The following is a 12,090-nucleotide window of genomic DNA, read 5'->3' as shown; positions in this document are numbered from 1 at the left end:
TCTGGCCCGGAGACTCCCGGCTTCTACCAGGTTACCCAGACGTTCCAGCGCTTCCTCCTCCAGTGGGGCTTCCCCTTCAGCTGACACACACAGTGGCACCTGCCCCTTCTGCTTTGCCTGGGTGGGGCCACTCAGGGCAGAAAGGCTCGAGGGAGGACCCAGGCCAGGCACCTAGACAGGGTGGGGGTGGGGGTGGGGGTGCGTCAGTCAGTTGCAAAGTCCAGAACTTTTTTTTTGCTGACATCACTCTGTGATGTCAGTGCCCTCCCAGCCTTCACCAGAACCGCTTTCCTGCCCCTTCTCTGCTTCCTGCGGTCCCTGTGTTCTAGGCTGCTGAAAAATGTGTTTTTGTGTGGGGGGGATGGGGGCAGAGGGCACTGGGCACCTCTCCCTCATTCCTTCCAGGTTCATTGGTTCATCCCCCGCCAGCCCTGAGCTGAGGTGTCAATGCTTAACCCAGCCTGGCCCAAGTCCACTCTCCACAGCTACAGAGCAGCCTTCAGAAGTGTGAACCTAGCCCAGGGCTCAGCAGCGGACACTTGTCTGGTATTGGGGAGTCCCTAGGTCTTATAACCAGCACTGTCAAAAAACTATGAAGCCGGCTGAGTCATTTCCTAAAGGCCTTTCAACAGCTTTCCTCCTCCCTGAATAAAACTCGGCTTCCTGGGGCTGGAGCGATAGCACAGCGGGTAGGGCGTTTGCCTTACACGCGGCCGACCCGGGTTCGATTCCCAGCATCCCATATGGTCCCCTGAGCACCACCAGGAGTAATTCCTGAGTGCAGAGCCAGGAGTGACCCCTGTGCATCGCCAGGTGTGACCCAAAAAGAAAAAAAAAAAAACCTCGGCTTTCTTTGGGGTCTCGGGGCCCTTCTGATGGGCCCTCACCCCCCTCCACTCCCCACGGCCTCTGGGGAGTCTGTTCCTCTGGTTTACTCTGCTCTGGTCACACACAGGCATTTTCTGGTGCTTGGGAGTCACTCCTGGCAGTGCTCAGGGGACCATGCAGTCCCCGAAAACCCAACCTCTGTCCCCTCAAAAAGGCCAGGCCTGGGGCTGGTGCAATAGCACAGCAGGTAGGGCGTTTGCCTTGCACGCAGCCAACCCGGATTCGATTCCCAGCATCCCATATGGTCCCCCAGCACCGCCAGAAGTAATTCCTGAGTGCAGAACCAGGTGTTCAGCCCTGAACATCGCCAGGTGTGACCCAAAAGGCCAAAAAAAAAAAAAAAAAGGGCAGGCCTGTGATCCAGCAGCAGAGCACTCGCCCCGCCAATGCCAGGGTTCAACCCTTGACTCTCTGCCCCTTGCCCTGGCCATAGACCGGCTTTCTCCTGTTGTCTATCAGGAGGCAACTGGGGGGACCTTTCTAAGTACAATTCGGAGTACCCTAAAACTATTAGGGAAAATCCTGCATCCTGGTCACCTGCCTAGGTGGGGCTCCTCTTCAGGTTTATCCTGTCACAGCCCCATCTCTGCCTGACCTGTGGGTCAGAAAGTCCTCCAGGGCTGTCACTGTGAATTCACAAAGTGTGGCAGGCTGTGACAAAGCATGCCTCTGGTGGCTAAGAGCCGCCTCCCCTCCCGTTTTTTTCAGGCCTCCCCAGCTGAGAAACAAAGAGATGGAGATCACACATTATGGTAAAAATGGCCCATTTAGGGGCTGGAGTGATAGCACAGCGGGTAGGGCGTTTGCCTTGCACGCGGCTGACCCAGGTTCGATTCCCAACATCCCATATGGTCCCCTGAGTACCGCCAGGAGTAATTCCTGAGTGAAGAGCCAGGAGTAACTCCTGAGCATAGCCGGGTATGACCCAAAAAGAAAAAAAAAACAAAAAACAAAAAAAAAACGCCCATTTAACACAGAGCTGCTAGCATACTTATAGAATATCTGAGGGGGTTCAAGGTAAAGGAGTGCATGTAGGTGTGGTTGATCATTTACAGGTAAAGCATTTCGGCAGAGGCAATTCTTTTGGGGGGATTAACTCAAGGAGATGTTCTGTCTCCTAGGGACATCTATATTGCTTTTCTCTTTCCCTTAAATTGTACATATTAAACAATTACGTTTACTTCTTATTAATACTTGCAGTTATTTGGATAAACGCAGTAAGAGGTATAGGCTCTGAAACTTAGTTCTTTGGGCTCTGAGAGCAAGCACGGCTTTTACCAAGTCCGCAGGCCAGTTCAGCTTGTCCTTCCCCATGGGAGTCCTGTCTCTTAAGTTATAACAAGATTGCATCAAGACCATGCATTATGCTTTCTAGACTGTCTCATTTTGATGCTGGGGTAGTTTCGCCACTTACCCTGGGTCCATCCCAGTCCCACGGCGGGAACTCCCTTTCGGCGTGTCCGGAATTACAGCACCGAAGCCTGAGTCAAGTAATTATAACAGATGCCCAAGAGAGATATATTTCAGAGTCAATCAAGTCCCAAATATTAGGAGCACAGCATTAATGGTCTTTCTGTGTTTAAGCAAAGAACATTGCTCTATAGTAAAATATAAAAAAGGCTACAGGGGAAATAGAAAATCAGTTAATTAACAACAAATACACAGTCCAGAATTAGAAAATTTTGGCTTATAAGTAATCAAGACTCACTTGGGGAACTGTGGCAGTGAGAGGCAAAACACAAAGGAAAGATTAAAAATAAACTCGGGATTAGGGATGCTCGCAAGACCATGATAAGCTACTCTGGGAAGAGGAAAAGGATCCATTCACTGATGAAGCCTAAAGTACTTAGGGTTAATATCCAACAGTCACCTAGGCTAAACTTCCACCCCAGAGAAACAGGCTATGAGGTGGATGTGCTCACACAGGCCCTCCCTGAAGTGACTTGGCTGCCCACCTCCCTGGTGGTGCGCCCCCTGCTGGCCCTGCTCTGGACTGCTGTGCTGAGCTCCAACTTGGCTCCCTCAGCCTCCAGCCAGGGACCATCTAGACCCCCTGGTGCAGGGAGCAGCAGAGGAAGAACCTCTGAGGCAGCATTGGGTGGAGGTGGGTGTGCAGCCAGGCCTTAATCCCAGTAGATGGTCCCGATCCGAACAGGACCCCGGCCCAAGACAGGGAGTTGAGCGCACAGGCCCCGCTCCCAGCACTCCCCAGACCCGCCCTTAGTGTCACTGTCACTTCCTCCTCCTCCCGTGTACATCTGTCCCCTTGAATCCAGGGCAGCATGTTTGCTGGGCTCCCCGGCCAGGCACCACACCCAGGAACTGGCAGGAATATGTGGTGGCCCTGGGGCAGGAGGAAGGCCTCCTTCAGCAGGGCACACCCGAACCCCCGTGGGACGGGAACCCTGACCGTCCCCTCTCCACCCTCATTTGGTTCTGCAGATGTTTGCTGAGACCTGGTAGAGGCAAAGTAGCGGGGCCTGTGAGCTGAGTGTCCCAGGAAGCTTCGTGTCTGTGAAGGGGCTCGGAGCCTTGGGAGGCAGGAACAGGGAGGCTTGGCTGGCAGGGCAAGTGACAGAGCCGTGGGATTGCTAGGGTGGCAGAGGGAGGGCCCAGAGGGCGTTGGGAACTCGGTGTCACTCTGTGTCTGCAGCTCTCCGTGTGGGCCGAAGGCTGGGAGGGACAGCCCCCCTCTCTGGGGCGGGGGCTCCCCAACTGCCCAACGAGGAGGGGCAGACTCTGAATCTCAGGGTGCCCAGCTGATGGTGGCAGTCTCTGCCTGGGAGCCCTGGACTGGGGGCTGGGGACAGTGCCTGGGGGGCTGTCCCCACGCTCCGGAGTTCCTGAGTGTCCTCTGCAGTCCCCTGGGTGGTGATTGATAGCCCGGTGGGCAGCTTCTCTGCCCAAGCTGCTGCTGTTCCCGAGAATGTGTATTAATATTAATTGGGGCTAATTAGTTGGATAAATCAATCTGCCCCCAGAGAGTAGCTGCCCCTCCCTGGTTGATGATGAGGAAAGTCGGGCTAATGGGGTCACTGTGGCAAACCCGCATGATGGAGAGGATTCCTCCGCTCGGGCCCCAGCTGGGCGTGGTGCTAGCCATAGGTTTCTTTGCTGCAAACATGGGCCTGGGCCTGTGTCTCCTACTGTGTGTGTGGTGGGAGCCCTTCCACGTGGTGACATGCTGGTGGGGTGAGCCTGGTGGGTGTCTGACTGCATCATGATGTGTGTGTGTGTGTGTGTGTGTGTGTGTGTGTGTGTGTGTGTGTGTGATGGCATGGTCAGAATGTAAGACATCTTACTGACTTCCTGGGGGCTTCTGGGCTCTTAGGATGGGCGTCCAGGATGGGTGTGTGGGGATGTGTTCGATAGAAGAGGTGGGGGGCAAGGTCATCCCTGGTCTCCAACTGTCCTTAAATTCACTGAACCCTTGGCCTCTTACTGTTTCCTCTGCAAAAAGGGTAGGTCTGGGGCCAGGAGCTAGTTCAGAGAACTGCTATGAGTTTGCTCTGCATGCAAGAATTCTGGGTTCAATCTCGAGCATGGCTGGGAATAACCCTTGAACACAGAGCTAGGAATAGGCCCTGATCACCACTGGGTGTGGCTTCTTCCCCACACCCCCTCCCCAAATTACTTATTCATTTATTTAGTTTTTTAGGTCACACCCCCAGCGGTACTCAGGGATTACTGCTGGCTTTGCACTCAGGAATTACTCCTGGCAGTGCTCTGGGGACCATATGGGATACTGGGGATCAAAGCCAGATCAGCCACATACAAGGCAAATGCTCTACCCATTGTACTATCTCTCCAGCCCCAATAAAAAATTTTTAAAACCTGATAGATGTGTTACACACTTTTGTTTTGTTGTTGTTCTTTATTTTGTTTTCGGTTTTTGGATCACACCCAGCGGTGCTCAAGGCTCACTCCTAGCTGTGTGCTCAGGGATCACTCCTAGAGGACCTGAGGGACCATGCGGGGTGCTGGGGATTGAATCCCAGTCAGCCACGTTCAAGGCATGATCCTGACCTTATCTCTCTGACTGGCGCACCTTCCTTCGGCAGACAGCTTCCCCAGGCTTCAGGTATCAAGCTTGACAAGGTTGAGGCTGGGGAGAGTGCTGAACAGATCAAACCCTCACAGGGTGCAAACATAGCCCATCTAGTTTGGCAAAATTTCTCAACATTTCTCTGGGCTGTCTTCATCTAGGCCCTGGGGACGGACTTGTGGTAAAGCTTAATCTGAATATGACCCCGATTAGCCTCATGGGCATGTGTGCACAGTCTGGTTGGGTGTGCGGGCAGACACGTGTGTATCAGGTTGGGCATGTGTGTGGCCGGAAATGCGACTATCTGTACTATCTGCACTCTACTATCTCTCCGGCCCCACCCACTGAGGAGCTCGACAGTCACCATCTCCACTGTCATCTAAGGTAAGCGCACTGCTATTAGAACGTCCTAATAAACATGCTGCCCCTAATCCTATGGGCCTGAGGAGAAGTTGTAGAACGAGCTGGTCAAGAGCGTGGCCTTTGGGGCTGGTCTGCCAGTATTCAAATTGGACCTTACAAGTAACTCCTCACTGAGTCTCCTCCCTCCTCTCTGCAATGGGGTGACTGTCATTACAGCATTCAACATTTCTACATGTAGTAATGTAGGGATCTGTAGCATGGACACACAGTGGTGTTTGGATACCATAGTGGGGCTTAGTCCCCCACAAGCCTGCGGTGATGGATCTCAGCCAGCAATCAAATAAACACTGTTGTCCTCACGGAGGGTAGCAGAGTATGGATGACCGAGCTTCAGTCCAGAGGCCTTCATCGAGGAACTGAAATGATAGCAAGAACCCCTGGAAGAAGTGCTGTTGTGAGGACTGAGGAAATGGTGGCGGCAAAGGCTCGGCCCAGTGCCCAGACTCCTAGTGTGAGTTCTGGAGGACCTTACATGAACATACCGCCGTTGTGGGCAGAGCTTCTTCATGTCCTTAGGAGATTGTGTGACAACTTTATTCTGAGAGTACTTGGGACCTTCAGTCATTTGGGGGTTTGCAAATATATAACTTCTCAGTGGGTGGGGCCGGAGAGATAATATAGCCCGTAGGGCCTTTATATCTTGCAAACAACTGATCCAGGTTTAATCCCCTGCACCCCATAGGGTTCCCAACTCTGGACCTTATATGAGCCTAGAAGATGAGCCAGTCAGAAGTAAAGAAACTGACCTTCAGGGATAGACACTAGGGCAGAGAGAACAATAAGGAGGCTGTTGAGAGAGCCGGGAGATAGGAGGGTCTAGGCAGGAAGGTGACAGGGAGGCAGAGGTGGGCGACAGGAAGGAGGCAGACCAATTTCAGCAGTATGCACAGGTAAGAGAATGATCTCAGGGCTGCCTGGTGGACCCAGGCCTTGACACTATCCCGAGTCCTTGGGCCAAGAGCTTTCTCACCTCAGTGTCTGCTGCAGAGGTGAGAAAACAAGAAGACCTGTAGCCTGGGTTGTTGGGGAGAGTAATGGGCTCTCTCACAGGTAAACAACTTGGAAGGGCCTAGTTCACTGCAATGCTATCACAGTCTTACTCGAGTATCAGAACCCAGATGACAAAGGGGGGCCCCTGGGGGTGCTGAGGTTTGTTGCTTTGGTGACACGGGTATTGTCAACTGGGAATTTCATGAAGAGCAGTTGGACAGATGAATCCCAGGGTGTTTGAATTCTGGGGTGGGTAAATGAGTCTGAGGCTTTGAACCCCGGAGGTTATGAAGAATATATGAGCTGCTCAGGGGATTTGGGGCTCTGCTGGCAGGAAGCAGTTCTATCCTGAGCCTGGTACTGACATAAGAGGCAACATCCACATAGCAGCAAGTTGTGTGGTATCCATGGTCTTTGGACCATAGGGGACACCCCCCCATACTCACTGGTGACGGGGGCTCAGTTCCCCCTAGAGGCACTCTGCTTGTTGGAGGAGAGGGCCCATTGCATATGTAATTCTCCTCCATATGATTCAGTGCTAGGGAGGAGGTGAAAGTAGGTGGGATTCAGATAATTCCTGCTTCAGCCACAGCTAAACATACCATGCCTGGTACAGGTGGCAGACAAATAGACCTTCCTCTCAGTAATCAGCTCATTGCTTCATTAATTCACTCATCTGTACACCTATCCATCAGTCTACCCTTTCCCTTACTCATTCATCAATCCATCCATCCCCCACCCATGTCTCAATCCATCAAACAGCTCACTGTTCACCCACCATGTAATTTATGTGGCAAATATTTTTTGAGTGTTTACTCTTTGCCAGATACTGTACTAAGTAATTGGAACAAAACCCTTGAAAAATATAACAGAGGGGCCAGAGCGATAGTAGAGTGGGTAGAAAATTGGCCTTGCATGCAGCCAACCTGAGTTTGATCCCATATGGTCTCCTGAGCACCGCCAGGAGTAATTCCTGAGTACAAAGCCAGGAGTAATCCCTGAGCATCGCTGGGTGTGACCTAAAAAGCCAGGAAAAAAAAAGAAAAAGAGAAATGGAACACATCCCTCCACTCTAAATTTAGTCTTCATCCATTTATTCATCTTTCTACCCATCCCTCAGACCAGGTCACCTGCCTTCAGATGCCCATTCGTGATCTGTCCACTTTTCCATGAATGTTTTCACCCCAGGAATGTTCCTCCCCACCCAGTCATCCGCTCCCCTCTGAATCCCCAGTGTGGTAGACCCTGCACTGGAGGCACAGCACTGCCAGACCTTGTCCTTGTGTGGCAGTGACTTAGTGAGAAGGTGACTGGGGCTCAGGAGAACATCACAGCTGAAGCTTCAGTGCAGCAGGGAGAGGGAAGACTTCCCGAGGGAGGCAACATCTGAGCTGGGATCTGTAGCATGGACACACAGTGGTGTTTGGATACCTAGGGACTGTCAGGCCTATGCAGCTTCCTTAGCCTGGGGCAGGATGGGGTGCGCAAGGCCTGGAGGGGGACTGTGGGCTGGGCACAGGGCCCAAGATCATTGAAGGGTAGACGCCGAGATGCCTTTATGCTGTGGACATGGAGGGCTGGGGATGCAGAGCAGCTCATGTGAGGAGCAGCTTGGTCCCTGAGGACAGGCCATGACTGGGCACTGGGGCCTTCTTTTCAGGAGGGAGTAGGACTGGGGTGAGTGGGTGGCTCTGGCAATGCCTCTGGAATTGCTTCTGCAATTGAGGACAAGAAACTTAGTAAGCTTCCATCTGCACCTCTAGTCAAACACAGAGACAAGCCTGCCAGTATTCTTTCCTTTTCTTTTTCTTTCCCTCCCTTCCCCTTCCCTCCCTCCCTTCCCCTTCCCTCCCCTCCCCTCCCCTCCCTCCCTTCCCCTTCCCTTCCCTCCCCTCCCCACCATCTCCTCTCTTCTCCTCCCCTCCCCTCCCCACCCTCTTCTCTCCTCCCCTCCCTCCTTCCCTCCCCTCCCTCCTTCCCTCCTCTCCCCCCTCCCCTCCCCTCCCCTCCCCTCCCCCTCCCCTCCCTTCCCCTTCCCTCCCCTCCCCTTTCCTTTCCTTTCCTTCCCTTCCCTTTCCTTTCCTTTCCTTTCCTTCCCTTCCCTTCCCTTCCCTTCCCTTCCCTTTCCTTTCCTTCCCTTCCCTTCCCTTCCCTTCCTTCCCTTCCCTTCCCTTCCCTTCCCTTCCTTCCCTTCCCTTCCCTTCCCTTCCCTTCCCTTCCCCTTCCCTTCCCTTTCCTTTCCTTTCCTTTCCTTTCCTTTCCTTTCCTTTCCTTTTCCTTTCCTTTCCTTTCCTTTCCTTTCCTTTCCTTTCCTTTCCTTTCCTTTCCTTCCCTTCCCTTCCCTTCCCTTCCCTTCCTTTCCTTTCCTTTTCTTTTATTTTCCCTTGCACACGAAAACATATTATTATTATTTTTTGGTTTGGGGTCCACACTCAGCAGTGCTCAGGGCTTACTCCTGGCTCTGCACTCACTGAACACTCCAGGCAGGGCTCAGGGGGAATATGAGGTGCCAGGATCAGACCTGGTCAGCCAACTGCAAGGCAAATTCCTTACCTACTGTACTATTTCTCCAGCCGCCCCCCCCCCACAGTTTTATTATTATTTTTCAAAATAATAGGTGCCATTATTTGCAATACAATCCACACTAGATTTTCAGGCATACAACATTCCAACAGGAGCATGGATGCTTCCGATTTTTACCTCCATGGATTTCTTCATCCTCATTCTCTCTAGGCAAGGAGCCTAGGGTCATCTTGATGATACTTGACCCTCCTATTTGAGCCAGATGGTTCGATACTGGCTCTGGTGATAAGATACTGCCAGAAGTACTGGGGCCACCAGGACTGCTCTGGCCATGCTTGGGGACCACCTGGGCCATCCATGGAAATTTTTATGGGAGAGAGAGCCATGGGGTCCTGAATGGATGCCAGGCCTAGGAAGGTCTCCAGCCCTTTAAGTTACCTCTATGGTCCCTCTGTGGGCAGTTCCTCAGCTTAAATCTTTGTGTCTTCAACCAGTGGTAATACAGTGAGTAGGGAGCTTGCCTTGCACATGACAGACCCAGGTTCAAGGAGTATCACCAAGTGTGGTCCCAAACTAAACAAAGCAAAGCAAAAGGAAAGAAAAAAAAATAAAATAAAAAATTGAAACACCAGAGTGAGGCTCGTTGTTTAGAGGGTGCGTCGACATCTCTCTGGGAGAAGCTGCCCTATTGCATCCTAATGGCACTGCAGGGCCCCAAACAGAACTTCAAGAACACTCTCACAGGTCGGAGGAATAACAGAGCAGGTAAGGCACTTGCCTTGCACGCGACTGACCAGGGTTCAATTCCTAGCACTGGATATGGTCCCCTAAACACCACCAGGAGTGATCCCTGGGGCTGGGTGTGGCCCACAAACTAAATAAAACATCTTTGCTGAAGACCCCAGGCCCTGGTCAGACAGGACAGGTCAGTAGACACTGTGCCACAGAGTCCTTCTTGACCTCCAGCCGCCTTCCTTTTTATTGCTTTACTAAAATACTCCCCCATGACATTTCTCGCCATTTTTGGTATATATGACATATGCTTGTAGTATGTTTCTCACTTGCACATGCTCTGTCTTTTCCCTTATGAATATGCATGAGTTTCCTGGAAAATGACTAGAATATGTATAAGCTGCTACGTCACTGTCTCTGCCATTGCATAGACCAGCTCCCTGGCTCTGTGTCTGGTCTCCAGCCCCTGCTTCGGGCATCCTTCCCCACTTCAGTTGTTTCATTGCCAGTAAAGTTCCTCTTTTCTCCTCAGCTCTTTCTATGCTTTCTCTTTCTTTTCTTTCCTCCTACTCTTCTTCCTCCTCCTCCTCCTCCTCCTCCTCCTCCTTTTTTATTTTAGGCAATACCCAGTTGTGTTCAGGGCTTACTCCTGGCTCTGGACTCAGGGTTTACTCCTAGTGGGCTCAAGGGGCCCTATGAGACGCTGAAAGATAAAGGGGCTAAAGCAGTGCCATGACAGGTTCAACAAAGAACCAGGCCTAAGTTTCAGTTTTCTAGGCTTGAGTTACGGTTTCCCAAATTGATGTGGCCAGCCAGGACAACCAAACAGAAATGACCAGAAAAGTACCTGGCAATCGCCTCAGCCTGCCTCCAGCCAATTAGAAGTTACCAAGTAGCTGGAAAGCCCCCTAGACCATCACCAAAGACAAAGCCCTGTGTAATCTTCCATGTAATTCTGGAAGATTAAAAACCCTGCACACCCATGGCAAGGGGCCGCTCACTCTGAGGAAGCTGCTGCTGTGTTGGTGAGCCAGGCAGGGGCCATAGCTTGAGCTAGCCAATAAAGACCCTTTGCTTGTTGCATCACAACTTGTGTGATTCTTTGTGTGATTCCTCTGGGGATTATTTTGGCCCGGTTTAACAGCTCAATGCTTCAACCCAGCTGTGCTGGGGTTACCAGGCCACATCCCGCAGTTCCCATAGATAGGGCCAATGTGAGGTTCGGGAATAAACCCACAGTCCTGTGATGCAAGGCACCAGCTCCCCACCATCGAGCATCTCCATGGCTGTGGGTCCAGCTTCCTTTGCCATTCACTGTCCATAGGCTTTCTGGCCCCCCAACTCAAAGGAGGGCTCAGCCCAGCCCACCGGAAGGACAGCCTTCAGAACCTGAGGCGGAGGCCCCTTGGTTGGCTCAGACCTGGTCTCAGTGAGGTCAGTGCAGGGAAAAAAGGAAAAAACTCTGCTCAGGGTGGTCCTTATCCCCCTTCCTCCCTCGTCCTTCCCAGCAGCCCAAAGGCTCAGCCCCCCGGCTCCGTATTCTGTCCTCTCTCCACATTGCTTCTTGCTGATCCCCGATGGTGACTTCCCATGTAGATGGTGGCGTGGCTGCCCAGCCCAGGACCCTTTGCCTCCCAAATTGTTTTGCCACTTCGGTTTCCATACTTGTACCTGGGAAATCCCCCACATTGGAGAAGACTCAGGGAATTACGTGTGCAGAGTGGCCAGCTCAGTTCTGAATTAAGGCCCCAGGAAGGACCCCACCTCCCCATCTCCTTTCACTCTGCACAGAGGGTGGCAGAGCATGAAGGGGCCGTGAGGATGCAGTTCTGAGAAGGACCCCAAGGGGGCACCCACTCATGTTCTTCCAACTTGATGATGTCCTGGCCTTGCAGGACCTTTCTGCAGAGTGCCAGCCTGTACAACCTCCTAAACTTCCCCACGGCAGGGTGCATCTCAGGCTGGTCACCACTGAGATTCAGCAAGGTGAGGAGGAACTGGCTTCTACCATGGATGCTACAGAGGTAGAGGGTTTTGCTTGTTTGGGGGTCACGCTCAGTAGTGCTCAAAGGTTACTTATTCCCATTAGGTGCTCTGAAGTTACTCCTGGCAGTGCTCGGGGCCCACGTGGTGCCACAGATGGCACCGACCCCTGCATGCAGAGCACATGAATGCAGGACACATCCAGTCAGAGATGGGTGTGACCAAGGTTTCTGCACTCACTCATCAGGACTGGGTTTTCCCTCTGTCTCACTTGGGGGTGGGGGTTAGAAGGTGATTTCTTACTCTTCACCCCTCGTCACTTCGGCTGCACATTCTATCCATCCCTGGAGACTCACTGTTTGCCTCCAAGTCAGCCTCTGACCTTTCAGGAAGAAAAATACCAAACCAGAGGTCTCCCTGATCTAGAGCCATGGCGGGGAGCAGGGCAAAGGCCCTCGGGGAGGCACCTACTATGTGAGGGAACTGGACACGGCCCTCACAGCGTC

Source organism: Sorex araneus, chromosome 5 (genome assembly GCF_027595985.1).
Source record: "Sorex araneus isolate mSorAra2 chromosome 5, mSorAra2.pri, whole genome shotgun sequence".
NCBI classification, from domain to species: Eukaryota; Metazoa; Chordata; class Mammalia; order Eulipotyphla; family Soricidae; genus Sorex; species Sorex araneus.
This window is presented reverse-complemented; position numbering follows the sequence as displayed.